Here is a 10,000-nt window from a genome sequence, read left to right on the forward strand (position 1 = left end):
CAAGCCAGCTTTTGCCCTTTTGCTCTACGCGAGGTTTCTGTCCTCGCTGAGCTGGCCTTAGGACACCTGCGTTATTCTTTGACAGATGTACCGCCCCAGTCAAACTCCCCGCCTGGCAGTGTCCTCGAATCGGATCACGCGAGGGAGTAAACTGCGCCGCACACGCGGACGCGCCGACGCACACGGGACGCACGGCACGCGCAGGCTTGCACCCACACGCACCGCACGCTGTGGCGCACGGACACGGAGCCGCGGCGCGAACGCAACCCTAACACGCTTGGCTCGAGAACACCGTGACGCCGGGTTGTTATACCACGACGCACGCGCTCGCCTAACCGAGTAAGTAAAGAAACAATGAAAGTAGTGGTATTTCACCGGCGATGTTGCCATCTCCCACTTATGCTACACCTCTCATGTCACCTCACAGTGCCAGACTAGAGTCAAGCTCAACAGGGTCTTCTTTCCCCGCTAATTTTTCCAAGCCCGTTCCCTTGGCAGTGGTTTCGCTAGATAGTAGATAGGGACAGCGGGAATCTCGTTAATCCATTCATGCGCGTCACTAATTAGATGACGAGGCATTTGGCTACCTTAAGAGAGTCATAGTTACTCCCGCCGTTTACCCGCGCTTGCTGAATTTCTTCACGTTGACATTCAGAGCACTGGGCAGAAATCACATTGCGTCAACACCGCTAGGGCCATCGCAATGCTTTGTTTTAATTAGACAGTCGGATTCCCCCAGTCCGTGCCAGTTCTGAGTTGATCGTTGAATGGCGGCCGAAGAGAATCCGCGCACCCGCGCGCCCCGGAGGAGCACGCTAAGGCGGACGCGGCCTCGCAGCAAGGAAGATCCGTGGGAGGCCAAGGCACGGGACCGAGCTCGGATCCTGCGCGCAGGTTGAAGCACCGGGGCACGAACGCCGCGCAGGCGCGCGCATCCTGCACCGCCGGCCAGCACGAGGCCAACCAACCGGCGAGAGCAGACCACGCCCGCGCTAAACGCCCGCACTTACCGGCACCCCTACGGCACTCACCTCGCCCAGGCCCGGCACGTTAGCGCTGACCCACTTCCCGACCAAGCCCGACACGCCCGATCCTCAGAGCCAATCCTTATCCCGAAGTTACGGATCCAATTTGCCGACTTCCCTTACCTACATTATTCTATCGACTAGAGGCTCTTCACCTTGGAGACCTGCTGCGGATATGGGTACGAACCGGCGCGACACCTCCACGTGGCCCTCTCCCGGATTTTCAAGGTCCGAGGGGAAGATCGGGACACCGCCGCAACTGCGGTGCTCTTCGCGTTCCAAACCCTATCTCCCTGCTAGAGGATTCCAGGGAACTCGAACGCTCATGCAGAAAAGAAAACTCTTCCCCGATCTCCCGACGGCGTCTCCGGGTCCTTTTGGTTACCCCGACGAGCATCTCTAAAAGAGGGGCCCGACTTGTATCGGTTCCGCTGCCGGGTTCCGGAATAGGAACCGGATTCCTTTCGCCCAACGGGGGCCAGCACAAAGTGCATCATGCTATGACGGCCCCCATCAACATCGGATTTCTCCTAGGGCTTAGGATCGACTGACTCGTGTGCAACGGCTGTTCACACGAAACCCTTCTCCGCGTCAGCCCTCAGGGCCTCGCTGGAGTATTTGCTACTACCACCAAGATCTGCACCGACGGCGGCTCCAGGCAGGCTCACGCCCAGACCCTTCTGCGCCCACCGCCGCGACCCTCCTACTCGTCAGGGCTTCGCGGCCGGCCGCAAGGACCGGCCATGACTGCCAGACTGACGGCGAGTATAGGCACGACGCTTCAGCGCCATCCATTTTCAGGGCTAGTTGCTTCGGCAGGTGAGTTGTTACACACTCCTTAGCGGATTCCGACTTCCATGGCCACCGTCCTGCTGTCTTAAGCAACCAACGCCTTTCATGGTTTCCCATGAGCGTCGATTCGGGCGCCTTAACTCGGCGTTTGGTTCATCCCACAGCGCCAGTTCTGCTTACCAAAAGTGGCCCACTTGGCACTCCGATCCGAGTCGTTTGCTCGCGGCTTCAGCATATCAAGCAAGCCGGAGATCTCACCCATTTAAAGTTTGAGATAGGTTGAGGTCGTTTCGGCCCCAAGGCCTCTAATCATTCGCTTTACCGGATGAGACTCGTACGAGCACCAGCTATCCTGAGGGAAACTTCGGAGGGAACCAGCTACTAGATGGTTCGATTAGTCTTTCGCCCTATACCCAGCTCCGACGATCGATTTGCACGTCAGAATCGCTACGGACCTCCATCAGGGTTTCCCTGACTTCGTCCTGGCCAGGCATAGTTCACCATCTTTCGGGTCCCAACGTGTACGCTCTAGGTGCGCCTCACCTCGCAATGAGGACGAGACGCCCCGGGAGTGCGGAGGCCGCCGCCCCGTGAAGGGCGGGGAAGCCCCATCCTCCCTCGGCCCGCGCAAGGCGAGACCTTCACTTTCATTACGCCTTTAGTTTCGTACAGCCCAATGACTCGCGCACATGTTAGACTCCTTGGTCCGTGTTTCAAGACGGGTCGTGAAATTGTCCAAAGCTGAAGCGCCGCTGACGGGAGCGATTATTCCGCCCGAGAGCATCCCGAGCCAACAGCGGCGCGGGTCCGGGGCCGGGCCAGGTAGGTCCGTCATCCGGGAAGAACCGCGCGCGCTTGCCGGGAGCCCGAGCGCCAAAGGGGCGAATCGACTCCTCCAGATATACCGCCGAGCAGCCAGCCAGGACACCGGGGCTCTGCCCAACAGACGCGAACCGAGGCCCGCGGAAGACAGGCTGCGCACCCGGGCCGTAGGCCGGCACCCAGCGGGTCGCGACGTCCTACTAGGGGAGAAGTGCGGCCCACCGCACACCGAACGGCCCCACCCCGCGGCGAGTGGAAAGGCAACCGGACACGACCCGCCGCGGATTGCTCCGCGCGGGCGGCCGGCCCCATCTGCCGAGGGCGGGAGCCAGTGGCCGGATGGGCGTGAATCTCACCCGTTCGACCTTTCGGACTTCTCACGTTTACCCCAGAACGGTTTCACGTACTTTTGAACTCTCTCTTCAAGTTCTTTTCAACTTTCCCTCACGGTACTTGTTCGCTATCGGTCTCGTGGTCATATTTAGTCTCAGATGGAGTTTACCACCCACTTGGAGCTGCACTCTCAAGCAACCCGACTCGAAGGAGAGGTCCGCCGACGCTCGCACCGGCCGCTACGGGCCTGGCACCCTCTACGGGCCGTGGCCTCATTCAAGTTGGACTTGGGCTCGGCGCGAGGCGTCGGGGTAGTGGACCCTCCCAAACACCACATGCCACGACAGGCGGCAGCCTGCGGGGTTCGGTGCTGGACTCTTCCCTGTTCGCTCGCCGCTACTGGGGGAATCCTTGTTAGTTTCTTTTCCTCCGCTTAGTAATATGCTTAAATTCAGCGGGTAGTCTCGCCTGCTCTGAGGTCGTTGTACGAGGTGTCGCACGCCACACCGCCAGCCGGCTGTGCACGCTACCGAGAAAGTACCGGTATGCGAACCGCCAGGCGACGGGCGCGCATCGCACGTTTAAGGAGACGCGGCCGGCCCCACAGGCGGCCACGACACTCCAGGTCTCCGAAGGCGGGACAAACGCCGCGCGCTTCAGTATACGTAGCCGACCCTCAGCCAGACGTGGCCGGGAACGGAATCCATGGACCGCAATGTGCGTTCGAAACGTCGATGTTCATGTGTCCTGCAGTTCACATGTCGACGCGCAATTTGCTGCGTTCTTCATCGACCCACGAGCCGAGTGATCCACCGTCCTGGGTGATCTTTTTTGTTTAGTTTCCACTGTCTCTTTCAAAACAGTTGCATAGGCGGGACTGAGGCGTTTGACGGCCCCTGTTCCAGCGTTCTGTGTCCAACGGCCTCACGGCCGATGGGCGTCGTACGGCTCCACACCGGAGCGGACAGGCACTCGGCGAAAGTCATTCAAAACCGGCGCCAGGCGCCAGGTGGCCGCAGGCCAGCCGCTCCAGAGCTTCAGCGCTCGTACCACACAACATTTTGTCCGTTAGTTTTGAGAGGCACGCGTGGTTCCGCACGCGGCGCACGGCTGCTGCCGTACAGGTAGCGTGTTGCGCCGACACGACACGCACATCGAAAGACATGCAGTCTAGTCGGTAATGATCCTTCCGCAGGTTCACCTACGGAAACCTTGTTACGACTTTTACTTCCTCTAAATGATCAAGTTTGGTCATCTTTCCGGTAGCATCGGCAACGACAGAGTCGATGCCGCGTACCAGTCCGAAGACCTCACTAAATCATTCAATCGGTAGTAGCGACGGGCGGTGTGTACAAAGGGCAGGGACGTAATCAACGCGAGCTTATGACTCGCGCTTACTGGGAATTCCTCGTTCATGGGGAACAATTGCAAGCCCCAATCCCTAGCACGAAGGAGGTTCAGCGGGTTACCCCGACCTTTCGGCCTAGGAAGACACGCTGATTCCTTCAGTGTAGCGCGCGTGCGGCCCAGAACATCTAAGGGCATCACAGACCTGTTATTGCTCAATCTCGTGCGGCTAGAAGCCGCCTGTCCCTCTAAGAAGAAAAGTAATCGCTGACAGCACGAAGGATGTCACGCGACTAGTTAGCAGGCTAGAGTCTCGTTCGTTATCGGAATTAACCAGACAAATCGCTCCACCAACTAAGAACGGCCATGCACCACACCCACCGAATCAAGAAAGAGCTATCAATCTGTCAATCCTTCCGGTGTCCGGGCCTGGTGAGGTTTCCCGTGTTGAGTCAAATTAAGCCGCAGGCTCCACTCCTGGTGGTGCCCTTCCGTCAATTCCTTTAAGTTTCAGCTTTGCAACCATACTTCCCCGGAACCCAAAAGCTTTGGTTTCCCGGAGGCTGCCCGCCGAGTCATCGGAGGAACTGCGGCGGATCGCTGGCTGGCATCGTTTATGGTTAGAACTAGGGCGGTATCTGATCGCCTTCGAACCTCTAACTTTCGTTCTTGATTAATGAAAACATACTTGGCAAATGCTTTCGCTTCTGTTCGTCTTGCGACGATCCAAGAATTTCACCTCTAACGTCGCAATACGAATGCCCCCGCCTGTCCCTATTAATCATTACCTCGGGTTCCGAAAACCAACAAAATAGAACCGAGGTCCTATTCCATTATTCCATGCACACAGTATTCAGGCGGCTTGCCTGCTTTAAGCACTCTAATTTGTTCAAAGTAAACGTGCCGGCCCACCCAGACACTCAATAAAGAGCACCTTGGTAGGATTTCAACGGGGTCCGCCTCGGGACGCACGAACACGCACGAGGCGGTCGCACGCCTTCGGCTCGCCCCACCGGCAGGACGTCCCACGATACATGCCAGTTAAACACCGACGGGCGGTGAACCAACAGCGGTGGGACACAAATCCAACTACGAGCTTTTAACCGCAACAACTTTAATATACGCTATTGGAGCTGGAATTACCGCGGCTGCTGGCACCAGACTTGCCCTCCAATAGATACTCGTTAAAGGATTTAAAGTGTACTCATTCCGATTACGGGGCCTCGGATGAGTCCGTATCGTTATTTTTCGTCACTACCTCCCCGTGCCGGGAGTGGGTAATTTGCGCGCCTGCTGCCTTCCTTGGATGTGGTAGCCGTTTCTCAGGCTCCCTCTCCGGAATCGAACCCTGATTCCCCGTTACCGTTACAACCATGGTAGGCGCAGAACCTACCATCGACAGTTGATAAGGCAGACATTTGAAAGATGCGTCGCCGGTACGAGGACCGTGCGATCAGCCCAAAGTTATTCAGAGTCACCAAGGCAAACGGACCGGACGAGCCGACCGATTGGTTTTGATCTAATAAAAGCGTCCCTTCCATCTCTGGTCGGGACTCTGTTTGCATGTATTAGCTCTAGAATTACCACAGTTATCCAAGTAACGTGGGTACGATCTAAGGAACCATAACTGATTTAATGAGCCATTCGCGGTTTCACCTTAATGCGGCTTGTACTGAGACATGCATGGCTTAATCTTTGAGACAAGCATATGACTACTGGCAGGATCAACCAGGGAGCTGCGTCAACTAGAGCTGAGCAGCCGGCCGCCCGGGAGTGTGTCCCAGGGGCCCGCGCGAACACGCAAGCGTCCGCTCAATTATTCTGCAAACAGGAGGAGGCTGAGCTCCCCTGCACAATACACCTCGAAACCCTCTCAGGTCCCGGCGGCGCGCAGCGCCGTCCTAAGTACTTGGTCGGGTTCGAGAGAGGCGCAATCGCCCGGAGTTAGGCGAGTAGACGCTTTAGGTGCGACCACCCGTGCTCCCAACTGAGCTTGCCGCTGCCGACAGAGGCCCGGGAGCGTGCTGTCGTGGCATTGCCGGCGGGAGACAACACGCGCCACCTACGGTGACCGGCAGCTCCAACGCCAGCGCCACAGAAGGGCAAAGGCCCCACGTGGGTGCCGAAGCGAACTCTCCCAGCACAGCGCACGTGCCAACACGTCTGCACAACTGCGATACAAACCACCAGCGAGAACCGCTGGGGCGACCGAGCAGCAGACGGCGTCGCGGCGCCGAGTGCCGGGCGGCGGCGCATCCTCAACGCACACAGTCCTCAGTCGGACCAGCACACTGCAGATGTCCACCGCGCTTCGCACCGGGCCCGCGAGGACCCACTTTGGCCGCCCGGCGCCGCGCGCAGGGTGCCCCGGCGCGCAGCTGCGCCGCCTGCCGCGTCCGTCGGCCGGCGCGCCTGCCACTGGGCGCCCCCACCAGCCGGCTGTAGCGCGTGCGCCCACGCACCGCGCGGCCAGCACGCCGGGCGGCTCCCCCCCCTCACCGGCCGGGGACGGTCCCACCCAGCCACCGCCGCGTATCGCTTCACACACAGATTTGCCCTTACTGATTTACCTCCAGCAACAACAACCGCACCACAATGGGTTTACCAGTTGTTCATTTGCGTTGCGTCACGTCACCAGCAAACGTAGACGTCCATCCCAGTTTGCAAATGCAACGATTATTGCATACCTGTCTGTTAGGTGTCACGACACACTACGTCTGCCCACATACACGCAACAAAATGTGCACGACTAGAGAACACGTGGGAGGTGGCCCCCTACGTATGCGATGTCCATTACGAGACCGACTGTCAACCAGCATCTGTACCATGTCGCAGATGTGGAACGCGGTGCACCATGCTATCACACTGTGTGAGAAGAGACGACTACGTTTGAATACACGCGCCACTACATCAACAGACGGCTCATGCTGATCGCCATCCAGGGCGTCCGTTACTCCCACACGTCTCTATGGCGTACCACACTGCAATGTAGCTGTTTATGGGGAGACGGCACGTGGCTGAGTGCACAACATTTGGACCGTATGGTTCGCTGTTGTTGGGCCGCAGTCGTACGGTCACACATGTGCCACAGCGTATCATTCAGTACATACGGACCTATGTGCAGTACAATGTGAGGATTAAGCTTACGATATCAGCGGACAGTGGACACAGGCCGTACCACGACGTAGACTGAGCGCTTCGACATGCGAATGCCAGTGAACAGCTGCGAAGGGCATTGAACCACGCAAGCACCTGAACGACCAGCGTGCGAAGGCAGGGTGGAGGGGGGGGGCGATGTACATCCTGCAGTTGTCCACATTACAGTGTACAGCGGGAGCATGTAAAAAGTAAGCAACACTTGCGAAGTGTTCAACATGAAACGACACACAAGAGGGTGGGCGGTGCGAGTAGCGAACTATATTCAGAGGGTTGTGGTTAGACAACACTAGATTAATGTAACGTGTCATATGCCATTACAGAGCAGGTTAAGGCACAACGTGGGTTAGGTTAAGGCACAACGTGGGTTAGGTTAAGGCACAACGTGGGTTAGGTTAAGGCACAACGTGGGTTAGGTTAAGGCACAACGTGGGTTAGGTTAAGGCACAACGTGGGTTAGGTTAAGGCACAACGTGGGTTAGGTAAGGCACAACGTGGGTTAGGTTAAGGCACAACGTGGGTTACGTTAAGCACAACGTGGGTTAGGTTAAGGCACAACGTGGGTTAGGTTAAGGCACAACGTGGGTTAGGTTAAGGCACAACGTGGGTTAGGTTAAGGCACAACGTGGGTTAGGTTAAGGCACAACGTGGGTTAGGTTAAGGCACAACGTGGGTTAGGTTAAGGCACAACGTGGGTTACGTTAAGGCACAACGTGGGTTACGTTAAGGCACAACGTGGGTTACGTTAAGGCACAACGTGGGTTACGTTAAGGCACAACGTGGGTTACGTTAAGGCACAACGTGGGTTACGTTAAGGCACAACGTGGGTTACGTTAAGGCACAACGTGGGTTACGTTAAGGCACAACGTGGGTTACGTTAAGGCACAACGTGGGTAGGTACCAACGAGGGTAGGTTAAGGCACAACGTGGGTTAGGTTAAGGCACAACGTGGGTTAGGTTAAGGCACAACGTGGGTTAGGTTAAGGCACAACGTGGGTTACGTTAAGGCACAACGTGGGTTACGTTAAGGCACAACGTGGGTTACGTTAAGGCACAACGTGGGTTACGTTAAGGCACAACGTGGGTTACGTTAAGGCACAACGTGGGTTACGTTAAGGCACAACGTGTGTTAGGTTAAGGCACAACGTGGGTTAGGTTAAGGCACAACGTGGGTTAGGTTAAGGCACAACGTGGGTTACGTTAAGGCACAACGTGGGTTACGTTAAGGCACAACGTGGGTTACGTTAAGGCACAACGTGGGTTACGTTAAGGCACAACGTGGGTTACGTTAAGGCACAACGTGGGTTACGTTAAGGCACAACGTGGGTTACGTTAAGGCACAACGTGGGTACGTTAAGGCACAACGTGTGTTAGGTTAAGGCACAACGTGGGTTAGGTTAAGGCACAACGTGGGTTAGGTTAAGCACAACGTGGGTTAGGTTAAGACACAAATTGCGTTACAAATTGCGTTACATTGCGGTACAAATTGCGTTACATTGCGGTACAAATTGCGTTACATTGCGGTACAAATTGCGTTACAAATTTGGTTAGGTTAAGGTGCAAAATGGGTTGGATTACAGTACACAACATGGTAAGAGATAGTGTGTTTGGGGGGGGGGGGGGCAGGTTCGTTGGTAGTGATCATTGTAAGTGAATGTCTGAGGCAGCGTCAGTATGTCACAGCAGTTCTGTCTCGTCAGGATGCGCTTTTCGCTCGTGACTGGAGGCGCGCCGCGTCTGTGGTTGCGGCAAGGGAGTGGCAGACCTGTGTGATTCATTCCTGCCATTGTTTCTGTGCCGTAACAGGAGCAGTGTGGTGGTGTTGGTGTGCACCCCTGTGTAGGACATGTGTGGGTGTTGGTGGCTTATCTGAGCAATTGTGGATGTTGGACGGGTGGGATATTCTATTTTATAATTGGACCCCCTGGTGTGGTTATCATAGTGTGGATGGTGTACTGTGGCGGAGAGGATGCACCGGACGTTGGTCCATGCTGGTGCTTACATATCGTATCTGTGTCTGTTACAGGCAGAGAGTAATGTGTGATGGAGTGTCTCGCTGAGGTGTGGTTCATATTGTGTGCACAGACTTACAGCATGTATAGGGACAGCGGGAATTTGGCATATTGGATATAACTCGTCATGAAACGCAAGATATAGGGGTGGATTGCAACGTACGAGTGCGGGAAGAGTCCGCCGTTCATCCGCTTGGGTTGCGATTTGGGCGGTTGGGGTGGGCACGTGCGGGTGCGGGTGGAGTGATTGTCGGTTGACTACTTCGTGCGACGCAGGCACTGGCGTTCGGGTTCCTGTGGTGGACAGATGATGCAGGCTTTGTGGGTGGCGTCGAAAAATGGGTACTGTGGGACCTAGCGATGTCGTAGTCGGGGTGGCGTCTCATAGATGGCGGTATCGTCGGTGCAGCAGGTCATGTTTCGGGAGACTTGCAGATGGCGGTATTTAGTTTTCGTGTTGCGCGCGACATGGTGGACGTAGTGTCGTCCGATTCGCGTAGATGGGGCTATTGC

General features: G+C 56.4%; 2 non-coding genes and 1 pseudogene across 2 annotated transcripts; all 3 read right to left on the reverse strand.

Annotated features, from left to right (window-relative positions):
• LOC126120362 (large subunit ribosomal RNA) lies at positions 1-3,454 on the reverse strand (annotated as a pseudogene; the record flags this gene model as incomplete).
• A 188-nt stretch (positions 3,455-3,642) lies between these two features.
• On the reverse strand, positions 3,643-3,796 carry LOC126120366 (5.8S ribosomal RNA). Its single transcript, XR_007526062.1, has one exon. It is a non-coding gene; the product is annotated as a 5.8S ribosomal RNA (ribosomal RNA).
• Positions 3,797-4,150: 354 nt separating this feature from the next.
• On the reverse strand, positions 4,151-6,054 carry LOC126120357 (small subunit ribosomal RNA). Its single transcript, XR_007526056.1, has one exon. It is a non-coding gene; the product is annotated as a small subunit ribosomal RNA (ribosomal RNA).
• Between the last annotated feature and the right edge of the window lie 3,946 nt (positions 6,055-10,000).

The sequence above is a fragment of the Schistocerca cancellata genome, unplaced genomic scaffold (genome assembly GCF_023864275.1).
Source record: "Schistocerca cancellata isolate TAMUIC-IGC-003103 unplaced genomic scaffold, iqSchCanc2.1 HiC_scaffold_407, whole genome shotgun sequence".
NCBI lineage: Eukaryota > Metazoa > Arthropoda > Insecta > Orthoptera > Acrididae > Schistocerca > Schistocerca cancellata.